The following is a 26,902-nucleotide window of genomic DNA, read 5'->3' as shown; positions in this document are numbered from 1 at the left end:
TAAATAGGAATTATAGCTCTGTCTGAAGATAGACAGTTGTAAGATTACAGCTAGGATAAGCCAAGTTCATAGATAGTTTCATAAAATGAAAGGCTGATATTTTAATTAAATCCAGAATTTGAAGATTTAAAAAAAGGGAAATGGTTGGTTGTGTATTGTGGGGTAGAGGACTCATTCTAAGAATGCTTTTTCTTTTCCCCATCACCACCCACTTTCCCGTGAATTACCTGTAGGCACAACTTTCTTCTTCAAAACATTGGAATACCACCTTTTGGAATAATTTTTATATTTTTATAGTGTTTAAATATGGACATGCTTAAGGAGGCAGAGAAGATTTGACTGTGTGGAAATTTACATCTGGCTGTAGATTCAGCATCTTTCCCTCTTGATATTTGGAGGGAGTGGTGAGAAGGAGCACAGCATGGGGTAAATATGTGGATAGAAACATGAAAGGATTTCTTGGTCTGATGTGTGGCCAGTTCCCCTTCCCCCTTTTCTTTTGTTGACTGAAGTCCATTGTAAACATGACTCTAGTGATCCATGCAGATTTCTCTTCTTTAGAGTATTGTGCATGGTGCCAATATGTATTCTATCCCTGAGATGCATTTGTGTAAATAAGAAATGCTACTTAACCAAAATCAATACATACAAACTAAACAGCAAACTTTCAAAGTGTCTCCATGACATAGATTACCAATGCTACCGCTAATGCATTATTTATGTAGCAAAAGTTTGTGGGAGTATGTGTGAGAGGGAGTAGAGGAGCCTAGAGAATCTTCCTGCTCACATCAAAGATGTTAGGATATCAGGGACTGTTAGCAGGACTTCTTTCTGCAAAGGAGTCTCCAAGACTTCTGGAGAAAGCAAACTAACTAGGTAACTAACTAGTCAACTAATTAACCACACTGGACACTTGCATTGTGTGTACCTTTCTGAATATATACTATACTTAACAAAATTTACATAAAAAATGAATGACAGACACCCAGGCCACTGGGGTTCAAGCAATTAAACAATAAAGGGAGACAAATATTGACTACTGGTTTCTGGCAGAAATATGACCCATATGTAGGAGACTTAGCTGGAGATAGCTCACAGGTCCCAAAGCTTGGGATATTGTTTGATTGCTATTGGAGAGAAATGTTGTTGAGGGCATCAGTGACAAATATTCTCTGACATAGCTATGCGTAAATGTGTCTCAAGTTTCATCAGGGAAGGAACCATAAAAATTGAAATAAACAATTATTTAGTGCTCAAACAAATACTTGAATACTCTTGGGGAATGGATGCTTGTATGCTGGAAAGAGACCTCCAACAAAAGTGAAATATGAGAATTGCTTAACAAATTGGCCAGCAATGATAGAAGCATGACTGCTGGAAGAAAGAATAGAAATGGGGGCTGGGCGCGGTGGCTCAAGCCTGTAATCCCAGCACTTTGGGAGGCTGAGACGGGCGGATCACGAGGTCAGGAGATCGAGACCATCCTGGCTAACACTGTGAAACCCCGTCTCTACTAAAAAAAAAATACAAAAAACTAGCCGGGCGAGGTGGCGGGCTCCTGTAGTCCCAGCTACTCGGGAGGCTGAGGCAGGAGAATGGCGTAAACCCGGGAGGCGGAGCTTGCAGTGAGCTGAGATCCGGCCACTGCACTCCAGCCTGGGTGACAGAGCAAGACTCCGTCTCAACAAAAAAAAAAAAAAAAAAAAAAAAAAAAAAAAAAAAAAAAAAAAAAAAGAATAGAAATGACAGTGGCAATAGCAGAATTGATTGGAAAGCATAATCTAAGGAGAAATGATCCTCCAGGACTCAGTGAGACAGAGAAGTGTTATGGATTTTGAAGTTCAGGATTCAGTGTCAAAACATCACTATGATTCTTACTGACATCCTATAATTTTCTCCTCTCCACACTAGCCCTTCTGTCACAAGTGCCTGGGAAAACACATGTTATATTCTTATTTCCATTTGAATGTTCATCTCATCTTAGTTGTTTCCTTAACTGGAGTGATTTCAGAAAATAAGGTTTATTTTAAAATTCAAATAAATAGTGTATAGATGGTGGACTTTGTTTAAAATATATCTTTGTGTAAATATATTTATGTAGGTATATTTAATCCTTTCTTGTGGCAATATTCAATACACATATAGCTAATATGCAACTAATTTATTTAGGGCATTGTATTAAGTGCTGACTTGGTACCAAGAAGTTAAGAATCAGTCTTAGCTCTCAAAAAATTTAGTGAGAGAACTGGTCAAGTATAATATTAATCTGTTTCTAGGTTTTCAGTTTTAGGGCTAGGGCGTGGGTTTGTGGGATGAATTATTCAAGGTAGGCTAACTGCTGTGGACAGAAAACATAACCAAACAGGTTCCAAATTGTACAGTTTACATATCACAATTTGTTATAGTTTAGTGAACGTGGAAGGGTCTATCCACTTCATTCAGCAATTTAGGGCCCTAGACTCCTTCCATTCCATGCCTCTACCATCTTATTGGGGTTTGGAGTCCTCCATTAAATTCCCTGCATCTGGGTTTCAGTTGCAGACCAGGCCTGGAAGTGGAAAATGTCACTTCTCTGACATTCTGGTGGCCAGAACTAAGCTCCATGACCCACTGACTATGAGGACTGAGAAACGTAGTCTTCCTGTGTTCCCAGAGGAAAATGAATTGGGATCAACATGACACCTAGCATGGTCTCTGTCGTTAGAAAAGTTCTCTCAGGCTGACATTTTCTGATTTCTGGGAGCTTGAATTGAATTTGCTCATCAGATATTACATTTCTCCATTTAAATAAGTAACGGAAGAAGGGAGTATAATGAAAACTTATGAAATACCTATGGTATATATTCATGATCTCAATTAGTCCTCAAACTGTGTACTTCAATGATTCCATTTGTAGTTACTGAGGCTAAGAGAAGCTAGGCAGGTTGCTTGAAGCCACTTCACTAGAGATTGGTGGGATAAGTATTTAGATCTGCAAGTCTGTTTTCAAGGCATTTGTTCTGTCATTATTCTCTGTAGGAGGGAGTTTGGCTCAGGATGAATAAATATTTGTTGAATGAATGAAAAAGATAAAAGAATTAATTTATTCCAAAAGAAAAAAGTAAGCAATTCAGAAAAATACAAGAAACATTAATGAGATTTAATAATGAATCAAAAAGGGACAGAAATTATAAATGTGTATGTTTAGAACTATAAGAAGATGCTCAGTGTTTAGCTTGTAGTTATTTCCCATCTTGAACCCAGAGAGCAGTCAGTGATTGGTTCATTTTTTTGAATAATTCATTCATTCAACAACTATTTAATGAAAGCCAATCATGTGCAAATCATGAGATGCAGTGATAAAGAAGACAGGTACAGTTCTTTCCTTCATGAAGCTTACACACATGGGAGAGAGATGAATAACCACTTTTTGGTAGCTTTTGTTGGATTTGGGCAGCCCCTTTCTCTTCTATATATGCTGCAGTTTAAACCTGTCTAATGATGGTTTTATTTTTCCTAGGCAGAGAACTACTTGTGAAGCAGTGTTTTGGGAATTCTTTCTGTGGGGAAGTGCAGTAATAAGAAAGTTGTTTAAGCCGGGCGCAGTGGCTTACGCCTGTAATCCCAGCACTTTGGCAGGCTGAGGCGGGCAGATCACCTGAGGTCAGGAGTTCGAGACCAGCCTGACCAACATGGAGAAACCCCGTCTCTACCAAAAATACAAAATTAGCCGGGCATGGTGGCACATGCCTGTAATCACAGCTACTGGGGAGGTTGAGGCAGGAGAATCACTTGAACCTGGGAGACAGAGGGTGCAGTGACCTGAGATTGCACCATTGCACTTCAGCCTGGGCAACAAGAGCGAAACTCCATCTCAAAAAAAAAAAAAAAAAAGAAAAAGAAAAAGTAAAAAGGAAAGTTGTTTCTTGTGGCTGAAGGCTTTTAAGCATCAGTCTGCTTTTCTAGAAACTGTTGGATGGCTTCTCCCAAACACAACGAGGGCTCAACATTTAATTATAGTATATCAAATACACTTCATGTAGTAATATGGTTAAATAGATTCTAAAAAATTTAAAAGTTGCAACTTTTTAGCTCTACAAAATCAGCCTTCTCTCAAGCTTATGCTCCTTCTTCTCACCTAAATCCTGTGACTTTGTACTTCCTGAATTGATCCACGGCAGAAAGGAGACTGTCCTCAAAGCTGGGTATGTTGAAGAGAAAATGTCAGGTTCTGGGTGATTCTTTTTCACTCACTAGCTAGTGAGTCCCTGCGTGAAAATCACACAAGTAAAAGAAAACATTATAGCAGAATCACGATTATTTATTTTTTTAAAAAATAAGAGTCCACTTATAACTTAACATACATTGAGGTCCTAAATTAGCGTATAATATAATGTTTTAAGTCAGATTAAGTCCTTTGTATTCAATAGCCCATGCAGATAATACTCTTGGATATGCATTTGACTTTCCATATCTGTGGGTTCTTCATCTATGGATTCAACTAACTGCAGAGAGAAAATATTTAGAAAAAAAAAATGGTCGTGTCTGCGCTGAACATACAGAGACTTTTTTCTTGTCATTTTGCCCTAAACAATGCAAAGGAACAACTATTTACTTAACATTTACATTGTATTAGGTATTATAAGTAATCTAGAAATGATTTAAAGTATACAGGAGGATGTGTGTATGTTATATGCAGATAGTACACCTTTTTTTTTTTATTATACTTTAAGTTCTAGGGTACATGTGCACAACGTGCAGGTTTCTTACATATGTATACATGTGCCATGTTGGTTTGCTGCACCCATAACTCATCATTTACATTAGGTATTTCTCCTAATGCTATCCCTCCCCCTGCCCTCCACCCCACAACAGACCCCAGTGTGTGATGTTCCTCGCCCTGTGTCCAAGCGTTCTCATTGTTCAATTCCCACCTATGAGTGAGAACATGAGGTGTTTGATTTTCTGTCCTTTTGATAGTTTACTCAGAATGATGGTTTCCAGCTTCATCCATGTCCCTGCAAAGGACATGAACTCATCCTTTTTTGTGGCTGCATAGTATTCCATGGTGTATATGTGCCACATTTTCTTAATCCAGTCTATCACTGATGGACATTTGGGTCAGTTCCAAGTTTTTGCTATTGTGAATAGTGCCGCAATAAACATACATGTGCATGTGTCTTTATGGTAGCATGATTTATAATCCTTTGGGTATATACCCAGTAATGGGATGGCTGGGTCAAATGGTATTTCTAGTTCTACATCCTTGAGGAATTGCCATACTGTCTTCCACAATGTTTAAACTAGTTTACAGTCCCACAGTGTAAAAGTGTTCATATTTCTCCACATCCTCTCCAGCACCTGTTGTTTCCTGACTTTTTAATGATCACCATTCTAACTGGTGTGAGATGGTATCTCATTGTTGTTTTGATTTGCATTTCTGTGATGACCAGTGATGATGAGAATTTTTGCATGTGTCTGTTGGCTGCATAATTGTCTTCTTTTGAGAAGTGTCTGTTCATATCCTTTGCCCATCTTTTGATGGTTTTTTTTTTTTTCTTGTAAATTTGTTTAAGTTCTTTGTTGATTCTGGATATTAGCCCTTTGTCAGGTGGGGAGATTGCAAAAATTTTCTCCCATTCTGTAGGTTACCTGTTCACTCTGATGATAGTTTCTTTTGCTGTGCAGAAGCTCTTTAGTTTAATTAGATCCTATTAGTCAATTTTGGTTTTTGTTGCCATTGCTTTTGGTGTTTTAGTCATGAAGTCCTTGCCCATGCCTGTGTCCTGAATCTTATTGCCTAGGTTTTTTTCTAGGGTTTTTATGGTTTTAGGTCTATCATTTAAGTCTTTAATCCATCTTGAATTAATTTTTGTATAAGGTGTAGTACACCATTTTATATAAGGGATTTGTGACTCATGGATTCTGGTATCCATGAGCTGTCCTGGAACCAGTCCCCCATAGATACTGCAGGGACGAGTGTATACTATCCCTTCCTGAAGTTTTCTTAAAATATTAGTTTGGGAAATCAACTTTCTCCTGTTGAAATGCTAATCAGATGTATCTAATTTTTGTAAATTATTAAATTCCATCAAAATTTCTTGAATTTTTCCAGTATTACTTATTTTGATCTTTTTATATAGTTAAATTAATATTTTTAGTCTTTTTTTCAATCATTCAACAAATAATTATTCATCATGTCCTATCCTAGGTGCTTGGGAGCCATCTATGAGCCAATTAGAAAATGTCTGTGGTCTTGACCTTTGTTGTTGCAGAAGGAGAGAGTTTAATAAGTCAATAATGGTTAGGGAGAGGGCCACCTGTGAAGGAGACATTGGAGCCAAGACTTGAAGGAGATGAGGGAGTAGCCCAGTGGGTACCTTGGGGAAGAGAATTCCAGACAGCAGAACACTCTTTGCAAAGGCCCTGAGGCAGAGCATGCTTGACATGTTTGAGGAACAGCAAGGAGGTGAGTGTGGTTGGAGCCGTGCCAGGGGAGATGAGCTCAGAGCTGTGAAGTGGGCCAGACTGTGGGCACAGTGCAGGACATGGTAAAGAACTTGGCTTTTACTCTGAGGGAAATGAGAAACTCTGGAGGTTTTTGACCATACTAGGGGCATGGTCGGTCTTTTCCTCTGTTTTCCTTTGTTCGTATGCTCCTTTGCTTTTGGACAATTTGGTTATATTTATAATTGTGTTATTAGTAGTCTCTAATCACGAGCAAGTTCAAATTTTTACCTGGTATCTGTCATGTACAGAATGCAAAATCAGAGACTGCTACAGCTTAATTATGTAAACAAACAAGTCTTCATTCATGGATTCCATGTGTTCAAAGGATTTCAAATTCTGACAGTCTGTCTTTGCTTCTGACCCAGTTGGTCCAAATATCAGCCTGGATGCACATTTACAGAGAGCAGATTTTAGTAACCAATCTTACAGTGATGTGATGTTTGAACATTTTTCATTTTGTAACTTACCGGATACTATTTCTTCTGGCTGGATTTCTCAAATTTTCCATTTTCCCTTTTGCCCCAGAATGCATTCTCCTTGTACCTGATGACTCTAAACATGTTTGAAAATATGAGCAAGTGTGGATTTACCCACTTCTATTCTGTGAATGGATTGTGTGACACTCACCTGCTATAAGGTTAGGAGGATGGATTTTGTGTCTTGCCCTAGGTCTGGAGACATTGTTACCCAGTTTGTCCTGTTCACTTGAGATCATCGGTGTGAACTTTGTGGAGGGCTATGCATCTGACTCAGAGCAATAGGCCCATCTGAGAAGTATCATTGAATATGCTGCTGTTTGCATGTAAAGAGGTGAGTGATTAGAGTATGAAACTTGTTGTTAGTTACTTCCAGTAATAGAAGCTATTTTATTTGGCAGGTGGTGAGGTGAAGTGGGTGGCTGACAGTCACTATAAAAGCCTGGGGGAAAGGGTGAGAAAAGCTTTGGTCTGGTCATCATACAGCCCCTTAGACAAGAGGAACAAAGCACTCCTTGAATTGTCCACGTGGTTCAGCTCTCTCACCAAGGGTTCCATTGAGACTCCAGGGTAATGAGACGATTCTTCTCCTTTTCCTTGTCGTGCCCAAATTGCTTTTCAGGCGCTCAGTAGGGCTTCATCATGATTTTCATGGGCCTTAGGTACTATTGACTTTGTTGACCCCCTTCCTCTATAGAAAGTATTAGAAATTATATTTTACGACTGCGTTGGTGTAAAGACAAATATATTTATTTATTTTTTTTGAATTTTAGGATCTAAAATATTTTTTCTCTTTGATTTTAAAAGGAATAAAAACATTTCCTGAACTTCTAAATGTATTTCGGACACTAGACACTGTAATGGATAAGTTGATCTTGAGTCTCTGGGGGTGGCTGTAATTATGGAAAGAGGTAGAGGATTCAGGAATCCTAGTATCAGCCAAGTATGAACTGATAATCAGTGGAAATCTGAGCTTGAGAAGAGTCTAAAACAAAGATTGAACTTATATAACTTGCTTAAAAATTCTGAGTGGAGGCCAGGTGTGGTGGCTCATGCCTGTAACCCCAGCACTTTTGGAGGCTGAGGCAGGCAGATCATGAGATCAGGAGATTGAGACCATCCTGGCTAATGTGGTGAAACCCCGTCTCTACTGAAAATACAATTAGCTGAGTGTGGTAGAGGGTGCCTGTAATCCCAGCTACTCAGGAGGCTGAGGCAGGAGAATCCCTTGAATCTGGGAGGCAGAAGTTGTGGTGAGCCAAGCGTCATTGCACTCCAGCCTGGGCAACAAGAGTGAAACTTCGTCTTTCACTCAGTCTGAGCGAAAAATATCTGAGTGGCTGGGCGTGGTGGCTCACACCGTACTTCCAGCAATTTGGGGGTCAAGGAGAGAGGTTCCCTTGAGGCCAGGAGTTTGTGGCCATGTAGGCAATATAGGGAGACCCTGTCTCTACAAAAATTTAAAAAACAAAAAAACAAAACGAAACAAAACAAAAAAAACCCTCTGAGTCTTTTAACAACTGTGGAAGGAAAGAAAGTGGGGTTTTATTGTTGCTGTTTGTTGTTTTTGAGATAGGTCTCACTGTGTCACCCAGGCTGGAGTGCAGTGGTGAGATCTCAGCTCACTATAACTTCTGCCTCCCAGGTTTGAGCGATTCTCGTGCCTCAGCCTCCCCAGTAGTTGGAACTACCGACAAGTGCCACCATGCACGGTTCATTTTTTTGGGGTATTTTTACTAGAGGCAGGGTTTCACCATGTTGGCCAGGCTGTCTCAAACTTCTGACCTGAAACAGTCTGCCCACCTTGCCTCCTGAAGTGCTGGAATTACAGATGTGAGCCACCACACCCGGCCAGAAAGTGGTTTTGTTGGTGATTTTCATCTTTCATCCCACTGTTTCTTTTTATAAAATGGCTGCAGCTGAAACATAACCACACAAAATTGGTTAAGGGTTACATAGAAAGACTGGGAACCAAAGACATGAACCAAAGACTTTTCTATCTCCACTACTGGAGCATGGGATATTTTAATTGAATAAATGACTGATCACATCAACAAATATTTGCTGAACACTTATATGTTCAGGACACTCTGTGTGGTGCTAGGGTCCTAGTGCACAAGATTGGCCTGCTGCTTGATCTTGGGGTCAGTAGTCCTGAGTTAGGGTGGGCGAGGGGAAGAAGAGGAGAGAGATGAGTGACCAGGCAGTTACAATACAGAGGATTGCACCTGATTAAAGGGAAAACACAAGGTTTGGGAAGGCTCATGGGAAGGGTGTTTAACACAGATTTGTAAGGCATGGGGGCAGGTAAGGCTTTCTAGAGAAACTGAAATTGCCATTGAGGCCTGTAGGGTAAGTGGCAGTTAGCCATCTGACCATAAGATGAAATAAGGGAGGAAGAGAAGAAGGAGGAGGGGATGATAGTCTCAAGCAGCCTGAAGAGAGCTAAGGGTGGGTTGGAAGGCAAGTATTGGGACAGCAGACAAACAGGATGCTTTAAAATAACTACAAGGAGCTGGGCATGGATGGAGCATAGAATGCATTTGGGAAGAAGAAACTGTAGAATTAGGGAAAGGCTCTAGAAGCAGGGTTTTTAAAGCCATGGTGGGTGAGAGTTTGAACTTTAAGAGCAGGAGCATTTTAAGCAGTGGGAGTTTCCATTGTAGTGTTTTAAGCAGTGGGAGTGACATATTTATGTTTATATTTAAGAAAATCCTTTTAGGCAGTGTAACAAACAGTAGCTGATTCAGGTGGGCCTAACAGACATTTGCAACTGACGCCCTTGTGTTTACAAGAAGGAGACAATGTAAGCAGCACTCGTCTTTGCGGATTGATATTGAGTGCAGCCTCTTCACATCTGGGTGTGATAACTCTATAAAACTGCTGCCCAATTTGGCCTTTCTTATGACCACATTCATGTAAGTACCACATCTTAGTAGACATTTACCTTCTCTTCTTGTCCCTTTTATCCTGTAATCCTCCAAATTTTTGCACTAACTTCTGTCCCTTTCTAGAAGAAATAGCTCAGGAATGCCAACCTCCTGGTAAGACTGCATTTCAGCAGTAGACTCAGGACCAGCAGCCTCTGGCAGCATGTTGCTTTGGCTCTTGGATGAGAACCCTAGACAAAAATGTGCTGTAGTTTTTTTGGGAATCACCTGATTTTTGAATTGGCCAAGAAATGCCACTGGCTTAGCAATTTGCAGAGAAAAGCAGATTGTTAGTAAGTTGTCACCATTCAATCCCTAAAGCTGCCAAATTTGCCTCAAGCTGGACCAGAGGTAGTTCCATCTCTCAGGTTAATTTGGGGGAAAAAAATCCTGGAGTGGTGTGGAAGAGAAAGGTGGGTAGAAGTTTGAGGTGCAAGTCCTATCAGGCGTTCCTTTTTTTCTTTTCTCTCTTTTTTTAAAACACATACTCTCTATCTCCTCTAATTAAAAAGTCATGCAATCCACAGATGTTGACTTGGCAAGTGTGAACAAGGCAGTCAGAAAAATGAAGCAGCGGAGTGTTCAGTGCGCCAGGTACCAGGGCATGAGTTTTCATGGAAGCAACACCTTCCCAGTTCACTGGTGAACAGTAAAAACATTTTACTCTCTGTCCTCCTTTCTTCTTTTAGAAGTTTTAGGGGTTTTAGAAAAACACTGGGTGGGGAAGTTGGGTTGGGCTGGAGAGAAGGGAGAAAGTACTGAAAGATGTTTTTCTATTGAACAGCTGGGCTCTCTGTACCCTATCTTATGCTTGGTTTGGGTTTTATACATCCAGAGTTGAAATACATAAAAGAGTTGAAAAGTCATCTGGAATAAAGATAGGAGCTGAACATGACCTCATGGGAAGAATGTTGCTCAGTGGAGACAAGTGGGAAACTTACATAGATGTGGGGGGCTGATACACTGTTCCTTTCCAGGGAAGGGCTGGTGGGGGGCAGCAGGCCAAATGCTGGTAAAATGTTTTGAACGGCAAACTTAACATGGCCAGAGCATTTGGAATTTTTTGTTGGCTGCTTTCTACTGCCGCATTTTCCAACTCCTTCTTGAGCATAGGAAAGCTGTCTTCATTTCCTTGCAGGCTGTTAATTCCCTAATATGTAGTCCTTTGTCTCATTGACTAAATCCAAGCCAAAGATGAGAAAAATAGAAATTTATTGTCTCAGAGTTCTGTGAAGATTCAAGTTGTTGGCAGTGCCACAAGCCAAAGAACTTCCGGAAGCTAGAAGAGAGGATTGGAACAGATCCTCCCCTAGTGCCTTCAGAAGGGCATGGCCTGCTGACAACTTGATCTCAAACTTCTAGCCTCCAGAACCATGAGACAATAAATTCCTGTTATTGTAACCATTCAGTTTGTGGGGCTTTGTTATGGCAGCCCTAGGAAATGAATATACCACCTTAACCCCTTTAACAAAGTGTCAGAATCTATCTGCTCCTAATGAATATGTCCTAAATAAGGAGAAACGGTTCTTTACAAGACTTGAAAAAATCCTCCTACATTTTAAGAGGGATTTGGAGACAGTTAAATGTTCTCCACATTTAAATAACTGTTAGAATGAGTGTAATTAGGCAACTTCAGGTAAATTACCGGCCTCTCCAAATAACATGTATATTTCAAAATTGTTAGTAACTACAGTTTCCTGCTTACATCAAAGGGTTGCTTTAAAAAAACAAACTAAAGAGTGTGAAAATGCTTCGTGAACTATAAAATACTATGCACTTTTGTTGACATTAGTCAAATTTATGATTGTTGCTTTATTTGTGGTCTGCTCTCTACTCGCTTTAAAGATGAATTTGAGACCTCTTATAATGAAATATACAAACTCTAAGATTATAAAACCACCTAGGGAAAACTGTACAAATATACCCCAAATTCTAGATTAAAATAGTGTGGCAGAGAGTGCTGTAGCAAACAGCTAGCCTACCATTCCTAGACTTCCAGATGTGGTCGTGTGACCGCATCCTAGTGAATGGAAGTGATGTATGATATTTCTAGATCTGAGTCATATCCTATAATCCATTCACAAAGGATGGAATGGTGACATGAAAACCAAAATGATCTTGGAAGCCACATGTTGATTATGGCAGAGCTCTGTTAGCCTCAAGTGACTTTGAGGAGCTGATCCTTTCTCTCCTCTGTAAGGCAATCATGAACATCTGACCTGGGCTGCATATGAGAACATCATGAACTTCTTTTGTCATTACATTTTGAGTCTGTTTGTTATAGCAGTTTAACTACTCTCTCTCTCTCTCTCTCTATGTATGTATGTGTGTGTGTATATATATATATATACACACACACACACACACAAACACACACAAACTGTATTTGAGTATTCAATTTAGCTTTCAACATTTCTGAATCACAAACTGCTAAAATTGGAAACACTTTAGAGATCTAGTCCACCTCATTGTTTTTCAGGTTATTCTCTTTCTCTGTGTCAAATCCTTCAATGTCTCCAGATTGCCTTCATAATTAAATGCAAAATCTTTAATATGGCTCACAATACATGTTCCCATGTCTCTTTACTTTTTCACCTTGTTTCTTGTTATTCTCTTTCTCACAGATCCTTTTCCAATTAAACAGAAAGACTTCCCTTTCTTTATCATTTTTATGTGTGTGTGTGTTTGCTCTTTCTGGACTATTCTTTCTCTTTTTCTTGCCTATTTCAAGATTAGCTCAACTGTCACCTTCTCTGGAAAGCATTTCATAGCTATCCCCTCTATCCTGACTTGTTAGATACTCTCCTTGTAAGGATTTTTTAACTACCATTCATTTAGGCAGAAAACTTTCTTTGAACTACCTTTGTACCTCTAATGTCTAGCACGGTATTTGAAATGTTTTTCAAATAAGTGAACAAATTATTTCAGCAAATATTTATTGAGTGCTCCCCGTGTACTAGGCACTTTGTTAAGTGCTGGGCAGACAGTGGTAACCAAGAACTGACAGAGCGCTTGCTTTCATATAGCCTAGCGGGGGAGACAGACATCAGTCAAATACCCACACAAATAAAAATACGATAATGATAAGTGCTGCATATACACAAACATCAGCCATTGGTCACTGTGAACTTTTTAGCACTTGAGCAGAAGAAAGTTATGATTCAGCACTCAAAAATACTGCAGTTTCAGAACATGCAGGATTATGGAATACTATAAATAATAGCCATAGCTATCTATCATGTATTGAGTCCTCACTATGGGCAAAATGCTTTAAAAGGGTTATCATACTGAGAGCTCACTGAATCCTCATGAAACTGTAGCAGGCATAGAAAACTATTGTAGATAAATGAATGTGTAATTATGATCTTCAGATCAAACTCAGAATCAAAACTATTTTCAAACTGTCAAAACTATCCCAAATGACTGGGGAAGTGATTTTCAGGAACGTCCCAGACCCAGCTCTGATGACACCCAGTGTTGCCTAGGAACTGACCTACAATTCTTCACAGAGAGAATGAAAGAAAGCAATGCTTCTCAGATCTGGGAAAACCTCACTCCAAATCAGTGGTACCAATGGCATCGGTATATTCTTGTGAGCAATAAGGGAGGCCTGGAAAAGTACATCTCCACCTGAGAGTTTATAGTATGTTTCCTTCCTCCTTTCCTGTCTCTTTTCCTGCCTCCCTTCCTTTATCCCTTCCTCCCTTTCTCTCTCTTTCTGTTTTTTCTTTCCTTTTCCACCATTATTCCTCTCCATTCAATTATTATCCCCATTTTTCAGATGGAAAAATTGGGACTTAGGTGGATTATGTTGCAAAGATAATAAGTAATAGAGCTGGGGTGTTATGTGATCTACCTAAATTAAATTATAGGAAAATAAAGAAAGCTCTATTTTCATGCATCTGATAATGAAAGACTTCATAGAGACAATAAGAAAAAGAAATAGGTTTATAACTTTAGCTATCTAAATAAAGGAAGTACTCAGGTTTTTCAGGTGATGCATTTTTGACTCTCAATTATAGGAGGAATTGTGAATTTTATGATTGTTCATTTATTCACAGATAAGAGTAAAGAAGGTTACACAGGACATTGTTTTTGCTCTACAGAAGAGTGAGGCAGATATACAAGCCACCATAGGACACTGTGCTAAGTGCTATGATAGAGGATCTGTTAAATGTTATAAAAATGCAAAGAAAGCAGAAACAAGATTTCCATGGATGATCAGGAGTGACATTAAAGAGGAGGTGGCATCTGACTTGGCCATTTAGTATGAGTGGAAATTCATGGAAAAGATAAAGAGCAGTTGTTGCAGGAAGTCAGGGACCCCGAATGGAGAAACCTGCTGGAGCCGAGGCAGAAGAACATAAATTGTGAAGATTTCATGGACATTTATCAGTTCCTAAAATTAATACTTTTATAATTTCTTACGCTTGTCTTTACTGCAGTATCTGAACATAAACTGTGAAGATTTCATGAACATTTATTACTTCCCCAATCAATACTTTTATAATTTTTTATGCCTGTCTTTACTGCAATCTCTTAATCCTGTCATCTTCATAAGCTGAGGATGTATGTCACCTCAGGACCCTGTGATAATTGAGTTAGCTGTACAAATTGTAAAACATGTGTGTTTGAACAATATGAAGCCAGTGCACCCTGAAAAAGAACAGAGTAACAGCAATTTTCAGGGAACAAGGAAAGATAGCCGTAAGGTCTGACTGTCTGAGGCGTCAGGCAGAATAGAGCCATATTTTTCTTCTTGCAGAGAGCCTATAGATAGACATGTGAGTAGGAGAAACATTGCTGAATTCTTTTCCCAGCAACGTATATTAATAATTGAGACCCTGGGGAAGGAATGCATTTCTGGGGGTAGGTCTATAGACGGCTGCTCTGGGAGGGTCTGTCTTATGTGGTTGAGATAAGGATTGAAATACGCATGGTCTCCTGCAGTACCCTCAGGCTTATTAGGATTGGGAAATTCTAGCCTGGTAAATTCTAGTCAGATCTGTTGTCTGCTCTTGAACCCTGTTTCCTGTTAAGATGTTTATCAAGACAGTACATGCACAGCAGGACATAGGCCCTCATCAGTAATTCTAATTTTGCCTTGCCTTGTGGCAAGGCAAATTTTTTGCCTTTCACATGCTTTATTGCCCTTTGAAGCATGTGATCTTTATGACTTAATCCCTGTTCATACACCACCTCCCCTTTTAAAATCCCTAATAAAAACTTGCTGGTTTTGCAACTCGGGGTCACCATCACAGTCCTACCAATATGTGATGACACCCCCGGAGGCCCAGCTGTAAAGTTTCTCTCTTTGTACTCTTTCTCTTTATTTCTCAGACCAGCTGACACTTAGGGAAAATAGCAAGAACCTACATTGAAATATTAGGGTCTGGTTCCCCCGATAAGGAGTGACATTGTAGGCAGAAGTACAGAATATTCAAGAGCTAGGAGGTGTTACTGGCTGTATAGGAGAAGGGTGAAGGGTTGAATGTGATGCTTATAGAGGGCACTGGGAGTAGCTGGGGAGGAAAGTAGACCCCATAATGAAAGGCCTTATAGGCCATGAATAGACATTTAAATATCATCTTGTATAAAATATAAAATGAGGTTAATGAAGACTCTTGGGGCAGGGAAAGTAAATAAACAGATTGACATTTGCAAGTGATACAGTGGCAATAGAAAAGTATGAGTGCTTTCAAGGATATTTCCAAAATAAATTTAGGAGATAAAAACTATGAGACATGGTGACAAAAATAATTTAGTTGAGAGGAAAGACTGTAACTCTGCTCTCCAATAGAATAGCTATATGTGGCTATTTAAATTTAAATTAGTAAGCATTAAATATATTAAAAATTCAGTTCTTCATTCACACTAGCTCCATTTCAAGTGTTCCATAGCCACAGGCGTCTTGTACTACCATACTGGATAACACAGACACAGAACATTTCCGTCATCACAGGAAGTTCTATTTGACAGTGTTGGACTAGAGAATCGCTCTCTTTAAATTTGGGCAGTGAATGACAATGGTACATCAGAATAGGGAATATAAGAAAAAAAGTTTGAAACAAAAAGGAACAAACTTCTGTTTGGAGACATTGAATCTGAGATGTGATTGGGCATCCCGTTGAAGATGTCAATTGAAGCTGTGAGAAATTGGGTTTGGAGCTCAAGAGAGAGACAAGGGTTAGAGAGATATTTCAACAGTCTTCAACTTATAAGTATGAGCTAAAAAGCCAGGGAAGTGGGTACAAGAAGAGGAACAGGAATACCCATAGGCCTCCCTCACTTAAAGCAGGGAAGAGGAATAGTAAGTATAGTACGATAAAGCAATCCAAGGGGCAATCTGAAAAACCACAGAAGAATTGTAACAGTCAGTAACAAATTAGGCAAAGATGTCCAAAGCTTTGGAGCACCAAAACAGGATTTGTCCTGAAAAGACTCCTTTGGCTTTGGAGGTCAGGAAGTCATTAGTAATCTTGCCTGGAGTAGTTGCGTGAAGTGATGGCAGAAGAAGCCAAATTGCAGCAGGGCTAGGATGAAATGGGCATGTGGGGCTGGGTAGGTGGTATAGGAGACACAACCTCTCCCCTTCAGGAAGTTTGGCTGTGAGAGTGAGAAAGAGAGGTAATTAGCTTGAGGGACAGGAAGGGATGAGGGAAAGTTTTTATTTTTTAGAAAGTGTGAAATGTGAATTTTTTTAACTGTAAGGAAAGAGTGGGTGGAGTGGAAAAGTCAAACATGACCTCAGAGTAAAGGTATAATTACTGAGCCAAGCGTCAGAGATAGTGGAAGAAAAGATGAGTGAGCCTTGGAGAGGGAAAAAGACACTTTTGTTTCTCAGAGCCAGGGTGGAAGGAGAGAATGATTAATACTTGGGGTGGAGATAGAGAAATTTGGAACTGTTGACCTCTCGGTTTTCGAATATAATGTTTTAAACTGTGATTTGTAGGCTATATAGAAATACTATGTATATGGCTTATGTTGAACCCTGATGAGAGCTAAAGGCATGACACCAACACATAACTCAACTCATGTAATTTTGCAGTGTGGAAAGCTAATGAGGTCTAAATGAACAGTATTCCAGATTGGAATGACTTGATAGTACATTCCTTAAGCTAGCTCCTCATATGTTGGACTTCTGCAGAGCAAGTTAATAATCATCACCTTAAAGTTGAACTTAGTGATAAGTAAGCACTAAGGAGGATAAAACAGATAAATAAATCCATACCCGGAAACGTTACAACCAAATTGCAAACCATCATATGACAGCAATTAAAGAAAAACTGAAAAATGAACAATGAAGAAAGAATATTGCCTGTGAAGGTAAATACTTAGATGAGCTTGACAAAAGACTTCTCAATGGCAACACTAGAGGTCAGAAGAAAGAAGAAAAATATTCTTGAAATAATTTACTAGTTAGACATTCTTACTGAAAAATTACATGAAGATGTGCTTTAAGAATAAAAGCACTGAATGTAGAATGAAATGAGATGCAAGAAGCAGTGTGACAAAAGACATTGATGAATATGGAAATACATAATTAACACTAACAGTATAAAATAAAAATAATTCTGATTAAATTGGAGGAAAAACACAAAATGGAAATCAAATACTAGCCCATCATAACATGCAAAATAGGAGAGGTGTGATTGGAGTAAAAGATTTTGAAGACTTTTTATTATTTATTATTCAGGAAGAAGATAGATAAATTGTTTTAAATTTTAAGTCAAACTGTATGTGTAAAAATTGCAAGGGTAACAACTAAAGTTATAGAAATAGAATATATGAAATTCAAGAAAATTCAAAATCTGAAAATAAAGTAGATAAAAGAAAACAAACCAAACAACAGAATAGGAAAGGAGAATTGTAGAGAAATTTTCACATTTTGGCTACAGGCTCTTTTTAATTTAAATGAAAAAATTTTCTATTAATTGAGGGATTCTGCATGTATAGCTTGAGGGAAAAGGGAGAATATACAGTGTTCTTTCACGCCTACTAAAATGTGAATGAACATAGCACTGTGTTACTGTTACACAATATTAGTTCAGAAATGAAATGATCATATAAATTCCAACAGATTAAGAGAAAACTATTAGAAGTAAAAGAGGTTAGCAAAGTTTTGGGTACAGGACAACTTATAAAAATCAATAGTATTTTCCCATATTAGCAATTATTAACTAGAAAATACAATAGAAATAATATGCTATTCATAATATTACTCCAAATGAATAAATTTCTAGAAATCCACCTGACAAAGAAAGCCAGTCTTTTTCTGGAGAAATTTTTAAAACTCAATTAAAAATAGAATTTTTTTTTTTTTTTTTTTTTGAGACGGAGTTTCGCTGTTGTTGCCCAGGTTGGAATGTAATGGTGTGATCTTGGCTCACTGCAACCTCCGCCTCCCGGGTTCAAGCAATTCTCCTGCCTCAGTCTCCTGAGTAGCTGGGATTACAGGCACCCACCACCATGCCCAGCTAATTTTTGTATTTTTAGTAGAGACAGGGTCTCACAATGTTGGCCAAGTTGGTCTTGAACTCCTGACCTTGGGTGATTCACCCTACTTGGCCTCCCAAAATGCTGGGATTACAGGCATGAGCTACCACTCCGAGCCCAAGAGATTTTAAATAAACAGACTGATTTAATGTAGCAAAGATGTCAATTTGCCTCAAACTAATCTACAAATTCAATACAATTTCAGTCAAAATTTTATCAATATTTTTTAAAGAATTTTAAAAACTCTCTCTAAAAGGTGTTTGAAAAAATAAAAGTCCATGAATAGCTAAGCCATATTTGAAAATGAAGAGAAAGGAGAGTGTTTACCATACTAGATATTAAGACACTCAATGATAATATGGTTAAAAAATATATTGGTTAAGGAGTGGACAAATAGATCAATGGAATAGAATAAAAAGCTCAGAAATTGACCTGTGTCTATGGAAAACTTTAAAAGATAGCTAAAAAATAAAGTAGCACATTAAAAATAGTGAAAGAAGTAATTATTTTAGTGATATTAAGAAAATTCTTGCTGATGAAGAAAAATAAACTCAGTTCCCTACTTTACACTGTATATAGAGGCAATTTGGTATGGATTAAAGACATTGCTGCAAGTTAAAAATTATGAAGGTAATTGAATGAAATATTTCTGTGCCCAAGGGTTGGTAAAAGGCCTTTTACATAAGAAACAAAAATGCATAATAAGGAAAAATATTGTTCAGTTTGACCATATTAAAATGAAAAATTTCTTTTCAATAGACACCATACATAAAGTTAAAAGATGAATGAAAAATGCAAAAAGATAAAAAGATGCTACAGTACCTGAAACTCAAAATGGACTAATATATAGAAAGGTATCAATTGCAACATTAAAAAGAAAAAGACCAGAAAACTAATGAAAAAATTGGCTGAAGATATGAAAAAGCAACTTAAAGAGGAACATCTGAACGGTTAATAAGTTCATAAAGAGAGCTCAAATGTTGTAACTAGAGAAATTAAATTAAACCTAGAGTGAGATGCCATGTTAAGGTTATTGGAACAGCAAGCGTTACAAATGTGCATAGGAAATGCTGGTCAGGACATATGGTGATAGATACTTTAATATTGTCCTGTGGTGTGGGAAGTGGTATGCTCATTGCTGTTATGTCCTATGGTCTAGCATATTCTTTGATGTTTATCCCAGAGAAATTCTTGTACAAGTCAATGAAAGATCTGTTAAGTAATGTTAAAATGTGAAATAATGTGTGTGTTGGAACTGACAAAAGCATGGCGTGTTTAAGACAGGAGAAAGTAGGACAGGCTGGTCAGGTACCTGTAACATTGTTATCCTCTCTCCTGGGTTTGAGTCTTGAGAGAAGTCCATAAAGCTATCTAGATAGGTATGGGTTATATGTGCAGGTCTTTATGCACATTGTTGCTTTTGGTTTGAGCTACATCTAACACAGTGTGGGAGGGAAAGAAACACAGGTGGAGGGAGGATGGAGAAACGAACCTGAGGTGTTGTGCCTGATTCCACAGTGCAGGAGATGTGAAGACAGTGAGAACTAGAGACATGGACTCAGGGCAATGAGGCAGCAATGTGTGGGGACTTCCTAAAAACAAGCCAATGGCTGGACTCACTGACTTCAGCAGTGAGTGTCTGCATGATGCTCCCATAGGGCTAGGAGGGACCAGCCGCATGTTAATGGATGTCATCACAAATGCCCAGGGGCTAAACCTGACTCACTACTCCAAAGACCCAGCTACCAGGAGATGCATAAAAACCTACAGGTGAGAAACTTAAGCAGTTTAACTTAAAATCATGATTTCCCTCATACCAGCAGACAACATTTTAGAGAGGAGAATGGTGAAGGGGAAGTATTCTAAGAAGACTGAGAACTTACTAAAAAAAAAAATTAACCTGAAAGAAATAGGAAGATATGGAGATGTCTTTAATTGGCATAAGAGTTAGATCAGCTTTAAAATAAGATGTTTATTTCCCCCCTATATATCTGAGTATAAAATCTGAGGCATGACCTTGCCACATTGCCATGTGCATTTTCATTGCACCTATTAAGTGTATGATTCATGCTTGACCTAAGCAGATGGAAACCTAGTGGAGCCAAGGTACAGGACAGTTCAGAGCAGGAAACACACTTTTGCAAGGAAACAAGAATCAAGAGGCCATGGTATTCGTGTGTTATGGGCTCACGCACAACCCAGTAAACAGGTCCTTGTGGGATAAAAGCAAGTTCTGTGACTTAATAGTTCTAACAACCTGAGAAACTTGAGTCAGCTGCTCTCAGGTGATTTCAGGGCTCCAGTGGAGGCTGTTAATTCCCCCTGTGCCCACAACTTTTCTTATCTGCTGACAGTAGTTGCTATCTTTCACTTTTGAATTCTCAGCTAAAGCTTTTCTTTTCCATCAAATGCATTCATCACGATTTAACATTGATTTTTTTTGTTTGTTTGGATATTTTTTGTTTGACTAGTTAGCATGATTTAACATTGATTTAAAGTAATTTTCTCCACCTCCTTTTGTCACCACATCTTCCTCTAGTTATTTCTCCCTATTATGTTTTCAGCAGTAATATCTACCAACAGAAATAATTTATTATAAGATAGTTGTTTTCTACTGGCACAAGACAGGGATGCCCTCTCTCACCACTCCTATTCAACATAGTGTTGGAAGTTCTGGCCAGGGCTATCAGGCAAGAGGAAGAAATAAAGGGTATTCAATTAGGAAAAGAGGAAGTCAAATTGTCCCTGTTTGCAGATGACATGATTGTATATTTAGAAAACCCCATCGACTCAGCCCAAAATCTCCTTAAGCTGATAAGCAACTTCAGCAAAGTCTCAGGATACAAAATCAATGTACAAAAGTCACTAGCATTCTTATACACTAATAACAGACAGAGAGCCAAATCATGAGTGAATCCCCATTCACAATTGCTTCAAAGAGAATAAAATACCTAAGAATCCAACTTACAAGGGATGTAAAGGACCTCTTCAAGGAGAACTACAAATCACTGCTCAATGAAATCAAAGAGGACACAAACTAATGGAAGAACATTCCATGCTCATGGATAGGAAGAATCAATATCGTGAAAATGGCCATACTGCCCAAGGTTATTTATAGATTCAATGCCATCCCCATTAAGCTACCAATGACTTTCTTCACAGAATTGGAAAAAACTACTTTAAAGTTCATATGGAACCAAAACAGAGCCCACATTGCCAAGACAGTCCTAGGCCAAAGGAACGAAGCTGGAGGCATCACACTACCTGATTTCAAACTATACTACAAGGCTACAGTAACCAAAACAGCATGGTACTGATACCAAAACAGAGCTATAGACCAATGGAACAGAACAGAGCCCTCAGAAATAATACCATACATCTACAACCATCTGATCTTTGACAAACCTGACAAAAACGAGAAATGGGGAAAGGATTCCCTATTTAATAAATGGTGCTGGGAAAACTGGCTAGCCATATGTAGAAAGCTGAAACTGGATCCCTTCCTTACACCTTATACAAAAATTAATTCAAGATGGATTAGAGACTTAAATATTAGACCTAAAACCATAAAACCCCTAGAAGAAAACCCAGGCAATACCATTCAGGACATAGGCATGGGCAAGGACTTCATGTCTAAAACACCAAAAGCAATGGCAACAAAAGCCAAAATTGACAAATGGGATTTAATTAAACTAAAGAGCTTCTGCACAGCAAAAGAAACTACCATCAGAGTGAACAGGCAACCTACAGCATGAGAGAAACTTTTTGCAATCTACTCATCTGACAAAGGGCTATTACCCAGAACCTACAAAGAACTCAAACAAATTTACAAGAAATAAACAACCCCATCAAAAGGTGGCCAAAGGATATGAACAGACACTTCTCAAAAGAAGACATTTATGCAGCCAACAGACACATGAAAAAATACTCATCATCACTGGCCATCAGAGAAATGCAAATCAAAACCACAATGAGATACCATCTCACACCAGTTAGAACGGCAATCATTAAAAAGTCAGGAAACAACAGGTGCTGGAGAGGATGTGGAGAAATAGGAACACTTTTACACTGTTGGTGGGACTGTAAACTAGTTCAACCGTTGTGGAAGACAGTGGCGATTCCTCAAGGATCTAGAACTAGAAATACCATTTGACCCAGCCATCCCATTACTGGGGATATACTCAAAGGATTATAAATCATGCTGCTATAAAGACACATGCACACATATGTTTATTGTGGCACTATTCACAATAACAAAGACTTGGAACCAACCCAAATGTCCATCAGTGACAGATTGGATTAAGAAAATGTGACACATATACACCATGGAATACTATGCAGCCATAAAAAAGGATGCGTTCATGTCCTTTGTAGGGCCATGGATGCAGCTGGAAACCATCATTCTGAGCAAACTATCGCAAGAACAGAAAACCAAACACCGCATGTTCTCACTCATAGGTGGGAATTGAACAATGAGAAAAATTGGACACAGGATGGGGAACATCACACACTGGGGCCTGTTGTGGGGTGGGGAGAGGGGGGAGGGATAGCATTAGGAGATATACCTAATGTAAATGATGAGTTAATGGGTGCAGCACACCAACATGGCACATGTATACATATGTAACAAAACTGCACATTGTGCACATGTACCCTAGAACTTAAAGTATAATAAAAAAGAAAAAAGATAGTTGTTTTCTATTCTTGATTAATAAAAGAAATAGAACAGTCCAAATTAGAACTTCTGGTCTGCTTGAGCTAGCTCCTGCTGCTTTACTGAGCTCTTGGTATATTTCAGACCAAAGCTTCCTCTAGCTCCAGCGCTCATATTTATCACTTCCAGGAACTCCAAAATGGAGACATAGTGGACAAGAAGCTAGTACAGTGCAGCTTTTGGGAAGGAAAATGAGTGGTTCCTAAATCAGTTCACACCCTGGCTTTTTATTGTTACTTAGATCATTCATTTCAAAGAGTTAATATGACCTCCTGCACTGTTTGGCGGGAATTTAGGAATTTAGATGGTTATATTTACATAACAGTTTATTGTGTTTCAGTGTTTGTCCTTGTTATTCTACTTTCAGTAATTCTTTACAAGAAAGTTGTATAATACGTGGAAATATTTATGTATACAGATCTATTCACTGAGGCATTATTTTTAAGTGCAAATAAAATAAGAAAAACAAAAGGAAGCAAATAGGTAGCTCTTTCTGACAACTTCTGATAACTCTCTGGCTCTACATTTTAAGTCTCACAGTTTGACAATTATCAGGCTATGTCAACAGTGTTCACCCACAAATTTGAAAATCTTTTTTTGAGTAGCTAATTTTCCCCATAAGTTCATATAATTTTTCCCTGTCTATCCCATGCATCCTTGTAAGTCTGTGGCCATGTCTGTGTCTTATGTACTATGTTCTGACTATGCCAGACACTCACTGTGGTAAGGACTTTAGAATCTCTGTTGACTGTCAAGCCTGACAATAGAATGACGACTGAGACTCTCTCTGCCTTCCCGCTTCCATCTCTCTTGTCCCCTCTCTACCCTTCTTCTCACTTCTCAAAGGCACGCAATCAAGTAAGCCTCAACTAACCCTTTAGCTTTGCCTTTATCATCCCTGTTCTCCATCTACACAATCCCACACTTATTTTTCTCCTGTCTCATGTATAAACTAAAGGATCTTTTAGCTTCATTCCCAGAACTCTTTACTTCTGGTCCCCATCTCCTTGGTGTCCTGGAAGCTAAAGGGCAGGAGGCAGTAAGAATGTGAGGCCATAAATTTATGGATTTCTTACTCAGAACAGGAATCTCCCTTTGGTAGGAATAGAAGGACAAGGAAGATCAGCACTAGGGTGGGAGACTAGCCCTGGGTCTTTGGCATCTGACCACTGTAGGATGGTCAGATGGATCCTTACTGGTACCATGACGCGAAGCATCTCTCAACCTCCCAGCTTAGTAGAACAGTTTTCAATGGCTAGCACATCTTTTGGGGTCATTTGAATCTACAGAGGACTGCACCTTCATTGTTTCTGAACTGTTTTACAACTCTTAAAGTTGTAAAAAAAAAACTGATGGTAGTGATGCTCATAGAAATGCAAACAGATTTTGTCCAGTGGTGGTAAAATTGGTTCTGTCTTATGGAGGAGGCAAGTACACTACTGCACCTATTTGCAAATTTATTTCAGCATTCCTGATTGACTATGTGTCTATGCTGTGAATTCTTCTTTGAACAATTTTTTAATCTCTTACTGGTTCTTTCACTATTAAATAATTTAAATAAAAACCTTTGACATGGCTAGGTGTGGTGGCTCATGCTTGTAATTCCAGCACTTGGGGAGGCCAAGGGCGGGTGGATTACCTGAGGTCAAAAGCTCGAGACCAGCCTGGCCAACACGGTGAAACCCTGTCTCTACTGAAAATACAAACATTAGCTGGGCATGGTGGCACATACCTGTAATTCCAGCTACTTAGGAGGCTGAAGCAGAAGAATCACTTGAATCTGGGAGGCAGAGGTTGTGATGAGCTGAGACTGAGCCATTGCACTTCAGCCTGGGCAACAAGAGTGAAACTCCGTCTTGAACAAAAAAAAAAAAAAAAAAAAGAAAAAAAAAAACCTTTGATCCAAATCTAGTGAATCAGAATTACTAGGGTTGGTGATTTGAAAAAGAAATTATCCCTTTATAATTTCATAGGTCTCACTGAGCTACCATCTAGATCCACCTGACAAAGCCAGGTTGATAGCACTGCTGGAGAAGTAAGCCTCATGAGCAGATGAATCCCAGATGCGGGCATATCAAGCCCTCTTGTTCGCTTATAGAGTGAATTTTAGGGACTCTGTTTCAGTAGGTTTTTTTCCCCCCCTGCTGATTGTGTGTTCTATTTTTTTTTTTTTTTTTGAGACAGACTCTTGTTTTGTTGCCCAGGCTGGAGTGCACTGGCACCATCTTGGCTCACTGCAAGCTCTGCCTCCTGGGTTCAAGTGATTCTCCTGCCTCAGTATCTTGAGTAGCTGGGACTACAGGCACCTGCCACCACACCTGGATAATTTTTTGTATTTTTAGTAGAGACAGGGTTTCACTATATTAGCCAGGGTGGTCTTGATCTCCTGACCTCATGATCTGCCTGTCTCGACCTCCCAAAGTGCTAGGATTACAGGCGTGAGTCACCGTGCCTGGCCTCTGTTTTTGGTTTTGATTTGACCAGGGCCAATAATTTATTCCTTCTTCTAGTGACAACAGTGATCGGGAATTTGACTTTTTGGTCTAATTATTTGGCAATATCTGTAAATAGATGATAGAAATCTATTCGCTATTGAGTGAGAGACACTAGATAATTCGATTGAGCTTTCATTTGTCTATGTTCTTTGTCTATTCTGAACTCAAATTAGACACTCTTACCGAGTCTCCTAAGTTTTTATGGCAATATAATTATTTACATAGGTTCTGTAAGAATCTGCCTTTTTTTTTTTTTTTTTCAAAACCAAGGTAGAGTTAGACAAATCAATTGTGTAGCCAAGGCTTTATCTGCAGTATTGTATTGGAGAATGAATGATTGTATTCTCAGTTAATCATGTATAACCTGTCATACATGATTTAAGGTTGAAAGGTTGACTTTACTTTCACCACCAAAACGTACCTCCACTCTCCTTCCCAAAAACTGATCTTGCATCTGGCTTCCAAGGTTCCAGGTTTTCAGATGGTAAGGAAGATCACTTCTTATCAGGTCCACAACCTCACTAAATTTTGGGGACCTCAAGAAGAGAACACTTTAGCCAAATCTATGGATGCTGCTGTTGAAATATAATTAACACTCTTAAAGCATTATATAAATAACTAGACCAAAGTTAATGAGTCTTATTTTATGATCATGACAATATGAGATTATTATGATCATAGGGAAGAAATATTCCAGGAAAACTTGTGACAGAGATTGAAATGGATGAGAAGAGATTAGTAAAAGTCCTTTCAGTGGGATGCCAGATGTCTAATGCATCCTTCTAGGTTATCTGATTCTATGAAAATTTGCACCTTCATTGCCTTTGAGCTACTTTATAATACTTAGTTGTAGAAAACTGATGGTAGTTCCTTTTCCTAGAAATTCAGTGAAATGGCTCACTCCTGTAATCCCAACACTCTGGGAGGCTGAGGTGGGCAGATCTCTTGAGCCCAGGAGTTTGAGAACAGCCTGCGTAACATGGCGAAACTGTGTTTCCACAAAACACACAAAAATTTACCCAAGCATGGTGGCGCGCAATTGTAGTCCTAACCACTTGAGAGGCTGAGGTGGGAGAATCATCTGAGCTCAGGAAAGTCAAGGCTGTAGTGAACCATGATTATGCCACTGCATTCCAGCCTAAGTGATGGAATGAGGCCCTGTTTCAAAAAAAAAAAAAAAAAAAAAGAGGTATAATTGATTTCACCTTATGCATTGATTAGAAAATTCATTTTAGTATCCCTGATTACTTCTGTATCCATTTGAATTCTCTTTTGAAGTAGTTATTTTTGTATATTATTGAT

This window comes from Colobus angolensis, unplaced genomic scaffold, assembly GCF_000951035.1.
Source record: "Colobus angolensis palliatus isolate OR3802 unplaced genomic scaffold, Cang.pa_1.0 Scaffold70, whole genome shotgun sequence".
In the NCBI taxonomy this organism is placed as follows: Eukaryota; Metazoa; Chordata; class Mammalia; order Primates; family Cercopithecidae; genus Colobus; species Colobus angolensis.
Note: the sequence above shows the minus strand (reverse complement) of the source record.